This window comes from Odontesthes bonariensis, chromosome 8 (genome assembly GCF_027942865.1).
Source record: "Odontesthes bonariensis isolate fOdoBon6 chromosome 8, fOdoBon6.hap1, whole genome shotgun sequence".
Classification (NCBI taxonomy): Eukaryota; Metazoa; Chordata; class Actinopteri; order Atheriniformes; family Atherinopsidae; genus Odontesthes; species Odontesthes bonariensis.
In genome coordinates, this window is record NC_134513.1 from 796,445 (window position 1) to 808,660 (window position 12,216).

Consider the following 12,216-nt stretch of genomic DNA (forward strand, 5'->3'; position numbering starts at 1 on the left):
GTTACAGCTCCCAGGTTACAGCTCCCAGGTTGTTTTGAGAAGCAAAACGCTTTATTTGTTAAACCCCAGCCAACTAGCCGGACTACCTTCATCAGCACCAAAACGAGGCTGGAACTCTGCTCACAGGACGCAGCAGGGGGTAAGAAGATGTTCAGAAATGATGCTGCTGATATGGGATGTTACACAGCTTCATGTCAGAAGAGGCGAACTGTCCCTTTAAAGAGGCGAACTGTCCTTTTAAAGAGGCGAACTGTCCCTTTAAGGCAGAATTTGTGTGAGGTAAAGGTGGAGCTGCACTGTCCATGCTTCCCATTTCTGCTCATTCACACGTCAGCAACTTGTCGAGTGCAGGTTCAAAAAGGCCGTGTGATGAAGTCATGGCGGTTATAACAGGAGACGGAATCCTCACTTCGGACTCAATGGAAATAAATGCTTTGCCAGTTAAATTAGCACTTGTCAGCCTCCAATTAAACCAAGCCAACACATTGGGAGGAAGTTTTCCCTCTCAGTACTTTTAGCATTGTTCCAGACACTCGTTAATGACCCCCCCCCCCCTTCTTTCTGACATTAGACACAGTACAGATCCATCTCCAGAAACATTGTCTCCTCTGACAAGAAGCGACTTAGCTCTTTTGTCTTTTCACTTTGAAATTATTCTCAAATTAGTAGCACATTCATCCCAGAGACAGCTGGGGATGTGAATGACTTTGAAACAGGAAGAATTTATCGCAGCCTGTTCAACAACCACAGTTTATGTTGTTGGAGTAAAAAAAGTGCTCTGTGAAAAAACTACTCAAGTACTGAGTAACACTGAGTAACGTCTGATTTATTTGTTAAAGGTCCTATGGCATGAAAATAAATGGAGGCTTTTATATATTTTTATAGGCTTTAGTGGTCCCCTAATACTGTATCTGAGTTTTTTTCCCCCAAATTCTGCCTTGGTGCAGAATTACAGCCAGTCCCAAAAATGAGCTTTCCTTTGTCTCCTCAACTGACGCTGTGACGCTTTGCGGTAAGACGTGTTGCATCACTTCCTGTTACCTTGCTTGTGCACTGTGGAATTTCTTGCTCCGCTTGGAGTACTGATAATCACTTTATTTCGATCTATAACTTACACAATTTTGCATAGTTAAACTCTATAGCTTACCGTTCTGTTCTAACACACTCCTACAGATCTTTAATCTTTATTCTCACTTTTTAGCGGTGTGTCTGGTTCTCTAGCGTAGCATGGCTACCGGTTCTCTTCCTCCTTCTCCTGCTTTCACCTGCTCCGTGTGTCAGATGTTTAGTTACTCCTCTGCCTCCTTTAGCGATAATGGTACATGTAACAAATGTAGTCTTTTTGTAGTTTTGGAGGCGAGGTTATCTGAATTGGAAGCTCGGCTCTGCACTGTTGAAAATCAACCGACAGCGAGCCAGGTCCCTTTAGCCAGTGTGGAGCCACCTAGCGTAGCTAGCTCCATTAGTCTCCCCCTAGCAGAACCTGAGCAGCCGGGATTACATCGTGGCTGGGTGACTGTCAGGAAGAGGCATAGCTCTAAAGTCAAGCCCGTTGTTCACCATCGACCTGTCCACGCTTCTAACAGATTTTCCCCACTCAGCGACACACCCGCTGAGGAAAAAACCCTGGTAACTGGCAGCTCTATAGTCAGAAACGTGGCATTAGAGACACCAGCGGCCATAGTCAAATGCATTCCAGGGGCCAGAGCGGGCGACATAGAATCCTATTTAAAACTGCTGGCTAAGGATAAACGTAAATACGGTAAAATAGTTATTCACGTCGGCGTTAATGACACCCGGTTACGCCAATCGGAGGTCACTAAAATTAATGTTGCATCGGTGTGTGATTTTGCCAAAACAATGTGGGACTCCGTAGTTTTCTCTGGACCCCTGCCAAATCTGACCAGCGATGACATGTTTAGCCGCATGTCGTCCTACAATCGCTGGTTGTCTAGATGGTGTCCAGCAAACAACGTGGGCTACAGAGATAATTGGCAATCTTTCTGGAGAAAACCTGGTCTGATGAGGAGAGACGGCATCCATCCCACTTTGGAAGGAGCTGCTCTCATTTCTAGAAATATGGACAAATTTATTTGTCACCCTAAAACATGACAACCCAGGGCTCAGACCAGGATGCAGAGTTGTAGTCTTACACACTTCTCTGCAGCTTCCCACCTGCTGCTACCCACCCAATCAATTAACACAAAAGGAGCAAATCCTCTTGTGCAAAAAGAAATTATTAAAACAAAAACTTTAACTAAACAAAAACATCAAACTATTAAATGTGGTTTGCTGAATATCAGATCTCTCCTTTCCAAGTCTCTGTTAGTGAATGAGTTGATTTGTGATCATCACATTGATATATTTTGTCTAACAGAAACCTGGCTGCAGCAGGAGGATCATGTTAGCATTAATGAAGCAACTCCCTCTGACTGTTTAAATGTTCACGTTCCTGGAACCACAGGCAGAGGAGGAGGAGTGGCAGCTATTTTCAGATCAGGGTTACTCATCAGTCCCAGACCCAAGATTAGTTTGAGCTCTTTTGAATATCTGATTCTCAGTTTTTCCCACGCAAAGTGGAAATCCCAGAAACCTCTTGTGTTTGTTGTTGTGTATCGTCCACCTGGCCCTTATTCTGAGTTTCTGTCTGAATTCTCAGAGTTTTTATCCCAGTTAGTGCTGAGTACAGATAAAGTCATTGTAGTGGGTGACTTTAATATTCATGTAGATGTTGAAAATGACTGCCTGAATATGAACTTTAATTCTATATTGGACTCTATTGGATTTTCTCAGAGTGTTCACAGACCGACTCACTGCCTTAATCACACCCTTGATCTTGTTCTGACTTATGGCATTGAGAGTGAACAGTTAACAGTGTTCCCTCATAACCCTGTCTTATCTGACCATTTTCTGATAACCTTTGAGTTTACATTACTTGACTATACAGTTTCTGAGAAGAAATGTACGTATAGAAGGTGTCTATCAGAGGATGCTGTAACCAGATTTAAAGAATTAATTCCATCATCCTTTTCTTCACTGCCATGTGCAGATATGACAGAGGACGACTACAAAAACTTTACTCCAGCAGCACTTGACTCTCTTGTTGACAGCACTATAGTTTCAATGCGTACAGCACTGGACAATGTTGCACCTCTGAAAAGGAAGGTAATCAGTCAGAAGAGGTTGGCTCCTTGGTATAATTCACAGCTGCGTGCTTTAAAGCAGACTGCAAGAAAGCTGGAGAGACAGTGGCGTTCCTCTAATTTAGAAGAGTCTCAGTTAGTCTGGAAAGATAGTTTAACAATGTATAAGAAAGCCCTTCGTAAAGCTAGAACTGCTTATTATTCATCATTGATAGAAGAGAATAAGAACAATCCCAGGTTTCTCTTCAGCACTGTAGCCAGTCTGACTAAGAGTCCGAGCTCTGCTGAGCCAGGTATTCCTTTAACTCTCAGCAGTGATGATTTCATGAGCTTCTTTATTAATAAAATTGTTTCTATCAGAGAGAAGATTGATGGAGTCCTTCCCACTATTATCAGTGATGTATCATCAAGTACAGCAGCTTTAGAAGTATCTTTAGAACCTGATTTATATTTAGACGGCTTCTGTCCAGTTGATCTCTCTGAACTAACAACAGCAATAGTCTCTTCTAAACCATCAACTTGTGTTTTAGACCCAATCCCAACCAGACTGTTCAAGGAGGTTTTCCCATTAATTGACACTTCCATATTGGATTTGATCAATCTGTCTTTGTTGACAGGATATGTACCTCAGACTTTTAAGGTTGCTGTAATTAAACCTTTACTTAAAAAACCTACTCTTGATTCAGAAGTGTTGGCTCATTATAGACCTATATCCAATCTCCCTTTTAAAATAGTTGCAGCTCAGCTTTGTGATCATTTACACAGAAATAATTTGTTTGAAGAGTTTCAGTCAGGATTCAGAGTGCATCATAGCACAGAAACAGCACTGCTGAAAGTTACCAATGATCTCCTCTTAGCCTCTGATAACGGACTTGTGTCTGTGCTTGTCCTGTTGGATCTCAGTGCTGCATTTGATACGGTCGATCACAGTATCTTATTACACAGACTTGAACATCTTATTGGGATTAAAGGAACTGCATTAGGCTGGTTTAAGTCATATTTATCTGATAGATTTCAGTTTGTTCTTGTAAATGAAGAATCTTCCTCACACACCAGAGTAAGTCATGGAGTTCCCCAGGGTTCTGTGCTTGGACCGATTCTTTTTACTTTATACATGCTTCCATTAGGTAACATTATTAGACAGCATGGCATAAATTTCCATTGCTATGCTGATGATACTCAGCTGTACTTATCTATAAAACCAGATGAAACCAATAGGTTGGTCAGACTACAAGCATGTCTTAAAGACATAAAGACCTGGATGACTCAGAACTGTCTGCTGCTAAATTCAGACAAAACTGAAGTCGTTATCTTTGGACCTGAGCGTTTCAGGGAGAAATTGTCTAGCTATATAGTTACTCTAGATGGTATTTCCTTGGCTTCTAGTTCTACAGTGAGGAACCTTGGAGTTATTTTTGACCAGAACTTATCATTTGACTCGCATATAAAACAGGTTTCTAGGACTGCCTTCTTTCACCTTCGTAATATTGTTAAAATCAGGAACATCTTGTCTCAGAGTGATGCAGAAAAACTAATTCATGCATTTGTTACTTCAGGATTGGACTACTGTAATTCTTTATTATTGGGCTGTCCCACATATTCTCTGAAAAGCCTTCAGTTGATCCAAAATGCTGCAGCCAGAGTTCTGATGAGAACTAACAGGAGAGATCATATTTCTCCAGTTTTAGCTTCTCTTCATTGGCTCCCTGTTAAATTCAGAATAGAATTTAAGATTCTTCTCCTTACATATAAAGCTCTTAATGACCAAGCTCCATCATATCTTAAAGATCTCATTGTAAGATATTTTCCTAACAGAGCACTTCGTTCCCAAACTGCAGGTTTACTTGAGGTTCCCAGAGTTTCTAAAAGTAGAATGGGAGGCAGAGCCTTCAGTTATCAGGCCCCTCTATTGTGGAATAAGCTGCCAGTAAATGTCCGGGAAGCAGACACCCTTTCCACTTTTAAGACCAAGCTTAAAACTTTCCTTTTTAAAAAGCTTATAGTTAGGGATGGCTCAGGTGATCCTGAAACATCCCATAGTTAAGCTGCTATAGGCCCAGCCTGCTGGGGGGCCTCATCTGTCACACCTTTCCTCACTTTACTCTCTTTATGTATATGTGATATTATTGTGGTCATTAACTCGTGTTTCCCTGTTCCAACAGATATCCTTTGAATGGTGTTACAGTGCCGCCGCCGCCGCGCCCCCCTTTCTGTCTTCTCAAACCCCAGCTGGTCGAGGCGGATGGCCACCCTTCCTGAGTCTGGTTCTGCCAGAGGTTTCTTCCTGTTAAAAGGGAGTCGTTTCTCTCCACAGTCGCCTCAGGCACGCCGCTCAGGCCGGGAGATTGGACCGAAAAACAAAAAGTTTTCAGTGCAATCTGTTGGTTTTCTTAGCTAGGAAATTGTTTTTGAATTGGCTCTATATGAACGAATTGGATTATTTTATGAATTATGATTATTATTAATTAATTGAATTCCAATTGGCTTGAATTGGACTTACTATATAAGTGCCTTGAGATGACATTTGTTGTTTTTGGCGCTATATAAATAAAAATGAATTGAATTGAATTGAATTATGATCCTCAGAATGAGCTGTTTAGTGGGGGTGTGGCCCTAATTACGCCTGTGGTACCATGCGCAAATGTTTTGTGAATCGCTATGGCATGTAGGTGGCACGGCAGCCCTATGCCGTAAAACTAGCGAAACCTGTTGATATGAGCTTACTTTGACAATATGACGAACTAGTTACTGAACAACTCTCCTAACACAGTCAAACATCAAGCAAGTGCTACACAAGACACAGCAAAAAAGGCGTGCGTGAAGGGGAAAGCAGGAGTGAGGATTTTGACATTCTCATCTGATTGCTCTGGTTTGCAAAGATTGCACGTATCGCTAGCGCTGGAACCATGAATGAATCATTATCCTGATGAAATGCACTGAATTTGCGGATTCATTGTTCTTCAGGGAGCTTGAAGTAAGGGGTTTTGGTCTAAAATGAGCGAGCTAACCATCTAATGGGCATGCAAACACCTCCAACAGCCCAGTTGGCAGAGATAAGAGCTTGCAGATGCTATTAGCTGCATAGCTAACGATACAAACCCTTTCCTGTGGTAACAAGCTATGTAACTATACTGTACATACAGGAAAGCAACACAATAATAGAGCGTTAAAATACTTACTCTCGGGAATGAGATCCTTCCCCAAGTGAGAGACGAATGGAGCAGGAGATTGACAGGCAGATCGGTGCGGTGTCTGCAGTGGTCTCTGCACCGGCCCGTCGTGGTGAAGAAGGAGCTGAGCCAGAAGGCGAAGCTCTCGATTTACCGGTCAATCTATATTCCTACCCTCACCTATGGTCACGAACTGTGGGTAGTGACCGAAAGAACGAGATCCTACCCTCACCTATGGTCACGAGCTGTGGGTAGGGACTGAAAGAACGAGTTCCTACCCTCACCTATGGTCACGAGCTGTGGGTAGTGACCGAAAGAACGAGATCCTACCCTCACCTCTAGTCACGAGCTGTGGGTAGTGACCGAAAGAACGAGATCCTACCCTCACCTGTGGTCACGAGCTGTGGGTAGGGACTGAAAGAACGAGATCCTACCCTGACCTATGGTCACGAGCTGTGGGTAGGGACCGAAAGAACGAGATCCTACCCTCACCTATGGTCACGAGCTGTGGGTAGGGACCGAAAGAACGAGTTCCTACCCTCACCTATGGTCACGAGCTGTGGGTAGTGACCGAAAGAACGAGATCCTACCCTCACCTATGGTCACGAGCTGTGGGTAGGGACTGAAAGAACGAGATCCTACCCTGACCTATGGTCACGAGCTGTGGGTAGGGACCGAAAGAACGAGATCCTACCCTCACCTATGGTCACGAGCTGTGGGTAGGGACTGAAAGAATGAGATCCTACCCTCACCTGTGGTCACGAGCTGTGGGTAGTGACCGAAAGAACGAGATCCTACCCTCACCTATGGTCACGAGCTGTGGGTAGGGACCGAAAGAACGAGATCCTACCCTCACCTATGGTCACGAGCTGTGGGTAGGGACCGAAAGAAAGAGATCCTATCCTCACCTATGGTCACGAGCTGTGGGTAGGGACCGAAAGAACGAGATCCTATCCTCACCTATGGTCACGAGCTGTGGGTAGTGACCGAAAGAACGAGTTCCTACCCTCACCTATGGTCACGAGCTGTGGGTAGGGACTGAAATAATGAGATCCTACCCTCACCTGTGGTCACGAGCTGTGGGTAGTGACCGAAAGAACGAGATCCTATCCTCACCTATGGTCACGAGCTGTGGGTAGGGACCGAAAGAACGAGATCCTATCCTCACCTATGGTCACGAGCTGTGGGTAGGGACCGAAAGAACGAGATCCTATCCTCACCTATGGTCACGAGCTGTGGGTAGTGACCGAAAGAACGAGATCCTATCCTCACCTATGGTCACGAGCTGTGGGTAGGGACCGAAAGAACGAGATCCTATCCTCACCTATGGTCACGAGCTGTGGGTAGGGACCGAAAGAACGAGTTCCTACCCTCACCTGTGGTCACGAGCTGTGGGTAGTGACCGAAAGAACGAGATCCTATCCTCACCTATGGTCACGAGCTGTGGGTAGTGACCGAAAGAACGAGATCCTATCCTCACCTATGGTCACGAGCTGTGGGTAGTGACCGAAAGAACGAGTTCCTACCCTCACCTATGGTCACGAGCTGTGGGTAGGGACCGAAAGAACGAGATCCTATCCTCACCTGTGGTCACGAGCTGTGGGTAGGGACCGAAAGAACGAGATCCTATCCTCACCTATGGTCACGAGCTGTGGGTAGGGACCGAAAGAACGAGATCCTATCCTCACCTATGGTCACGAGCTGTGGGTAGTGACCGAAAGAACGAGTTCCTACCCTCACCTATGGTCACGAGCTGTGGGTAGTGACCGAAAGAACGAGATCCTACCCTCACCTATGGTCACGAGCTGTGGGTAGTGACCCAGAGAATGAGATCGCAAATACAAGCGGCTGAAATGAGTTTCCTCCGCAGGGTGTCTGGGCTCTCCCTTATTGGGCTCGGTATTGGCCCAAGTTCTGGAAACATTCGTCGGTGAAATATTTGGCGCACACATACACAAATCTCTTCGGTTCTGTTGTTACTTTCCCAGAAAAAAATAAATCTGTCCACTGGCTCTTTAGAGGTTCTGATGCAGGAGCTCTAAACAGATTTTTTACATCCATGTACAGCGCAATGAGCTGGCCAAAGAGCTGTGGGCGGGGAAAGGCAGTTTTGGCATAGCCATATATGGGCTCTGGGGAGAAATAACCTCAACGTCATAAGTGGCGGCTTTCCCGATCAGGGCATCTGCATGGTCACATTACCAAAGGCGGAGAATAATTTCCAGTGCATGGTTTAGGTCTATCGTCATTTTTAGCCACTGGGGGACCGCAGGCAGGCTAGGGGAACTCATATTAATGTTAAACAACCTTAAAAAGTGAAAATTTCATGCCATGGCTCCTTTAAATTAAAAATAATCCAGGTACATTCAAGAACTTCAGTAAAAAATAAAAGAGACTTAGGAAATGTTTAAAACATATGTAACCCATATGTAACCTAAAAAACAAACATTCACCTATCCATGGGGGAAAAACGAGTTTAGGAAACTTAGCGCTACATGTTTCCTCAAGTTAGATGTTGAGTTTCTGCCGAAATGTGCGTTTGTTTTGGTTGCCACAGAAGACACATAATGTAGCTGCTGTTTCTCACTCTTTGTAAGGTAAATATGCTTTCAGTATGAGGCCTCGTCTGCGTCTTCATTTCCCATCGTTGGTTCTGACATTTTTCATCTGTTTCTTTGTTTGTTTGCTACGACTGCTAATGCTAAAGCTAACCCGTCCCGCCGCTGAGATCGAGTACGGTCACGTGACCAGACTGCACGGCTGCGTCTGATTGGTGGAACACAGTCAGGTGGTAGAGCCTTTGGCGGAAGTCTCTCTCTCTGTCAGAATAAAACATTAAAATGAGGCGTACGCGGGGGGATAAAAATAATGAGGCGTAGAATACCAAAGAGGTAAGAAGAAAAGTAACCAGCTCATTGTAGCCTAATGTAGCGGAGTAAGAGGACAGTTTCTGCTGCACACATCTACTCAAGGAAAAGTAAAAAGTATAGAGATTTAAAACTACTCCTAGAAGTGTAATGTTTTCAGAAACGAACTCGTTACTACGCACCTCTGGTGTTCAGGGAAGGCCTGAAGGTTCTTGGATTGTTCTGTTTTTCTGTTGAAAGGAGGAGGATTTATTTGACATTATAAACTTGAAACAACCCTTTTGTGAATGAATCTACATGCATGTGAGCTGCTGTCTGTTTTCAGAAGCATCAATAATGGGGCCTTACAGGTGATGGCGTCCGTCAAACCGCTGACAGCCGGCCGGAATCGATAGCAGAAGCTGTTATGAAGGCTGTTACGTTCCTCGAGTCTTTACCAGAATTCACTTTTAGACGAGCCGAGGAGCTGCCAGTCAACCACGAGCTCCACGACAGCTAATTTAATCTCAAGGAGAACGGAGGTCTTCAGAGCAGCGTGACGGCGGCGGGCGGCGTGTGGAGGACGGGAGCAACCAGTGAAAAACCCAGCTGAGATGAGAGGAAATGTGCTGACTGAGCAAACATTACAGCCAAGGGAACGTTAAGCTGCCGTTTGCTCAGGTTTGACCTTAGCAAAAAGTCACAAAAAGTCAGTTTTTTCCAATCTACTGAGGTCAGTTGGTTTGTTCAGAAGAAAACTGTGAAATGTTTGACCTCAGCCGTGAAGAAAGGAAGGTTTGGTTTGGTCTTTTTCAGACTGTGTCGGCTCAAATCTATCTTTTTAAAAGCCCAGAAAGTTATATAGAAAGCCGTAATACCTGCATTTCCTCCGTGCACCACTAGAGGGAGCTGTACATACAGCCTGGGAGCTCACACTAGCACACACTGCAAACATTTCCTTTATTTGCTTTATTTACTCTTTTAGTCACAATCTCTCAACAACCAAAGCAGAATTTCCATCTTCCAACCAGAAAAACATTAAAATGTGTTTTGAAATGACTTCCTGAGCTTTATTGGCTCTTTTTTAAGTGAACGTTAAGCTGCCGTTTGCTAAGGTTTGACCTTTAAACTTGACAAATGTATCTTTTTAGAGTTTTCCGCTGATGAAACCCTTTCGGTCCATGAAGCTGCAGTAAAAGTGTTGCCTGTGAGGAAGGTTTGTCGGGTGTAAACGTCGTTTTGTCGGCTCTGATGTTGTTTCTCTGACTTTTCTCCTGATTCAGGTGATTCCCAAACTCTGGTCCGGCGGACCGTCGAAGGAGAGAATTGCAAAGGACCTTTCTGTAAATAGGGACATCGTTTATTCTGGACTGCAATTAATCTTTTAAAAACTCTTCTTCTTGCACTCGATGGACATCGAAAATGAGAAGAACAGATCTTTCAGCAGCTCTTTTTGAAGGACTCCGTAAGATTAGCCGGACGGAAGGATTTAATCTCCAATATTGTTCTAATTGTAGTGGAATACAAAGATGACCTTCGCCTCCATGTTCATTTCTAGAGGAATATGACCTTGAAATGGGATTACGATCTTTACACCAGTTGCCCAAAGTTACCAGGGGATCATTGTGATGTAAAAGGAGGCGAATATTTAAGGTAAAATAGTTCTATCCGTTGGTTTTTGCTTTCTTCTCCAGCAGAGTGCAGTTTCAGGTGAAGTTAACTGGCTGAGCAGCAGATATTCAGGGTGGTTTTCAAAGAAATACACGACCTCATTTCACCTCTATCTGTGTATTCGTGAGTCCATCCAACCCAGAAGCTGCTGGGAACACGAAGAACAGCTAAACTGGAGCTGAATCCCTCTGGACTCTTTGTTTCGAAGCTCCGAGGTTCAGATTTTTTAGATAATTGTGTAAATTGAATTAAGCATCTGGTTTCCCAAAAAAGATTTTCAACAAGTATGATTTATTAACCCCGTTGGGAAGGTATCGCTGACACCTCCTTTGTTTGTGTAAGTGATGACATCAGTAATAAACTATGGTTGTGTAACTGAAGCCTCGAGTCTTTTAAACGTTTGTTAACATTTTCCCACTTTGTACCAGAATAAAGCATCTTAACAACAAACTGCTGAAGGCTAATGACCACCTAATGACAGATGTTGGCTGTGTTCCAAACCGCATACTTCTCCTACTATTCATACTAACTTTCTGAGTTAGTATGCGAGTTTGAGTAAGCAGAAGTTCCCGGATGCATACTAGATCCTCCTAAATGTTGGGTATGCATCATGAGGTTACTACTCATACTCAAACTACCCAAGATGCAACGTAACGTGACGTCGCCGATCGTCATTTCCTGTCAAAACGGCAGTTTCAAGCTAGCTACAATGAGGGTAGGTTCACTTCCTGTTTTCAAAACAAAAGCACCAATTGTATGGTAATGGCTTTCCCTATGATAAAAGGCAATGGGTATTTTATTTTGTGAAAATAACAGGAAGTGCGTTAGCTCACTGCGGCTAGCTTTAGTAGCGCCGAATTCGTGGGAACAAAATGGTAAACAGCCGGTATTTTGTCAGGTTTTCAACACGTTGGGGATCTAAACGACTACTTTCTCACCTGAAAATGTTTCAAATGTTGCTAAAGTTTACAGAGTTTAGAGCTTAAGAGAAATCAGCTTCAGGCCGGCTGATTTCGGCTCGGGCAGGAGCGAAATGCATTGTGGGTAAACAATGCATACTGTCTGATCGATGAGTATGTAGCATGCAGTATGTAGCATGCAGCATGCAGCATGTAGTATGCAGTATGTAGCATGCAGCATGCAGCATGTAGCATGCAGCATGCAGCATGTAGCATGTAGTATGCAGTATGTAGTATGCAGTTTCGAACACAGCCACGGTCTTACTAACATGACGTTTGTTACCAACTCCAATTCAAAATGCAATAAAATCCCTTAAAAACTAATTATATTCCCTTTTGCCTTCGATGCATTCAGCTGTGTTCACAGCTCAAATGTTGGAAACATCCTACAGACTGCTAACACAGGCCCGTACGGTCTGCTGAGACG

At 43.9% G+C, this 12,216-nt stretch overlaps 1 protein-coding gene across 1 annotated transcript in view; it reads left to right on the forward strand.

The window, feature by feature from the left end:
• The window catches only part of LOC142385731 (chemokine-like protein TAFA-2), an 83,893-nt gene extending 72,719 nt beyond the window's left edge, over positions 1-11,174 (forward strand). Inside the window, exon 6 of the mRNA XM_075472443.1 lies at positions 10,443-11,174. The gene's annotated coding sequence lies outside the window, so the exon portion shown is untranslated. The remainder of the gene's footprint in view (positions 1-10,442) is intronic.
• Positions 11,175-12,216: the final 1,042 nt, after the last annotated feature.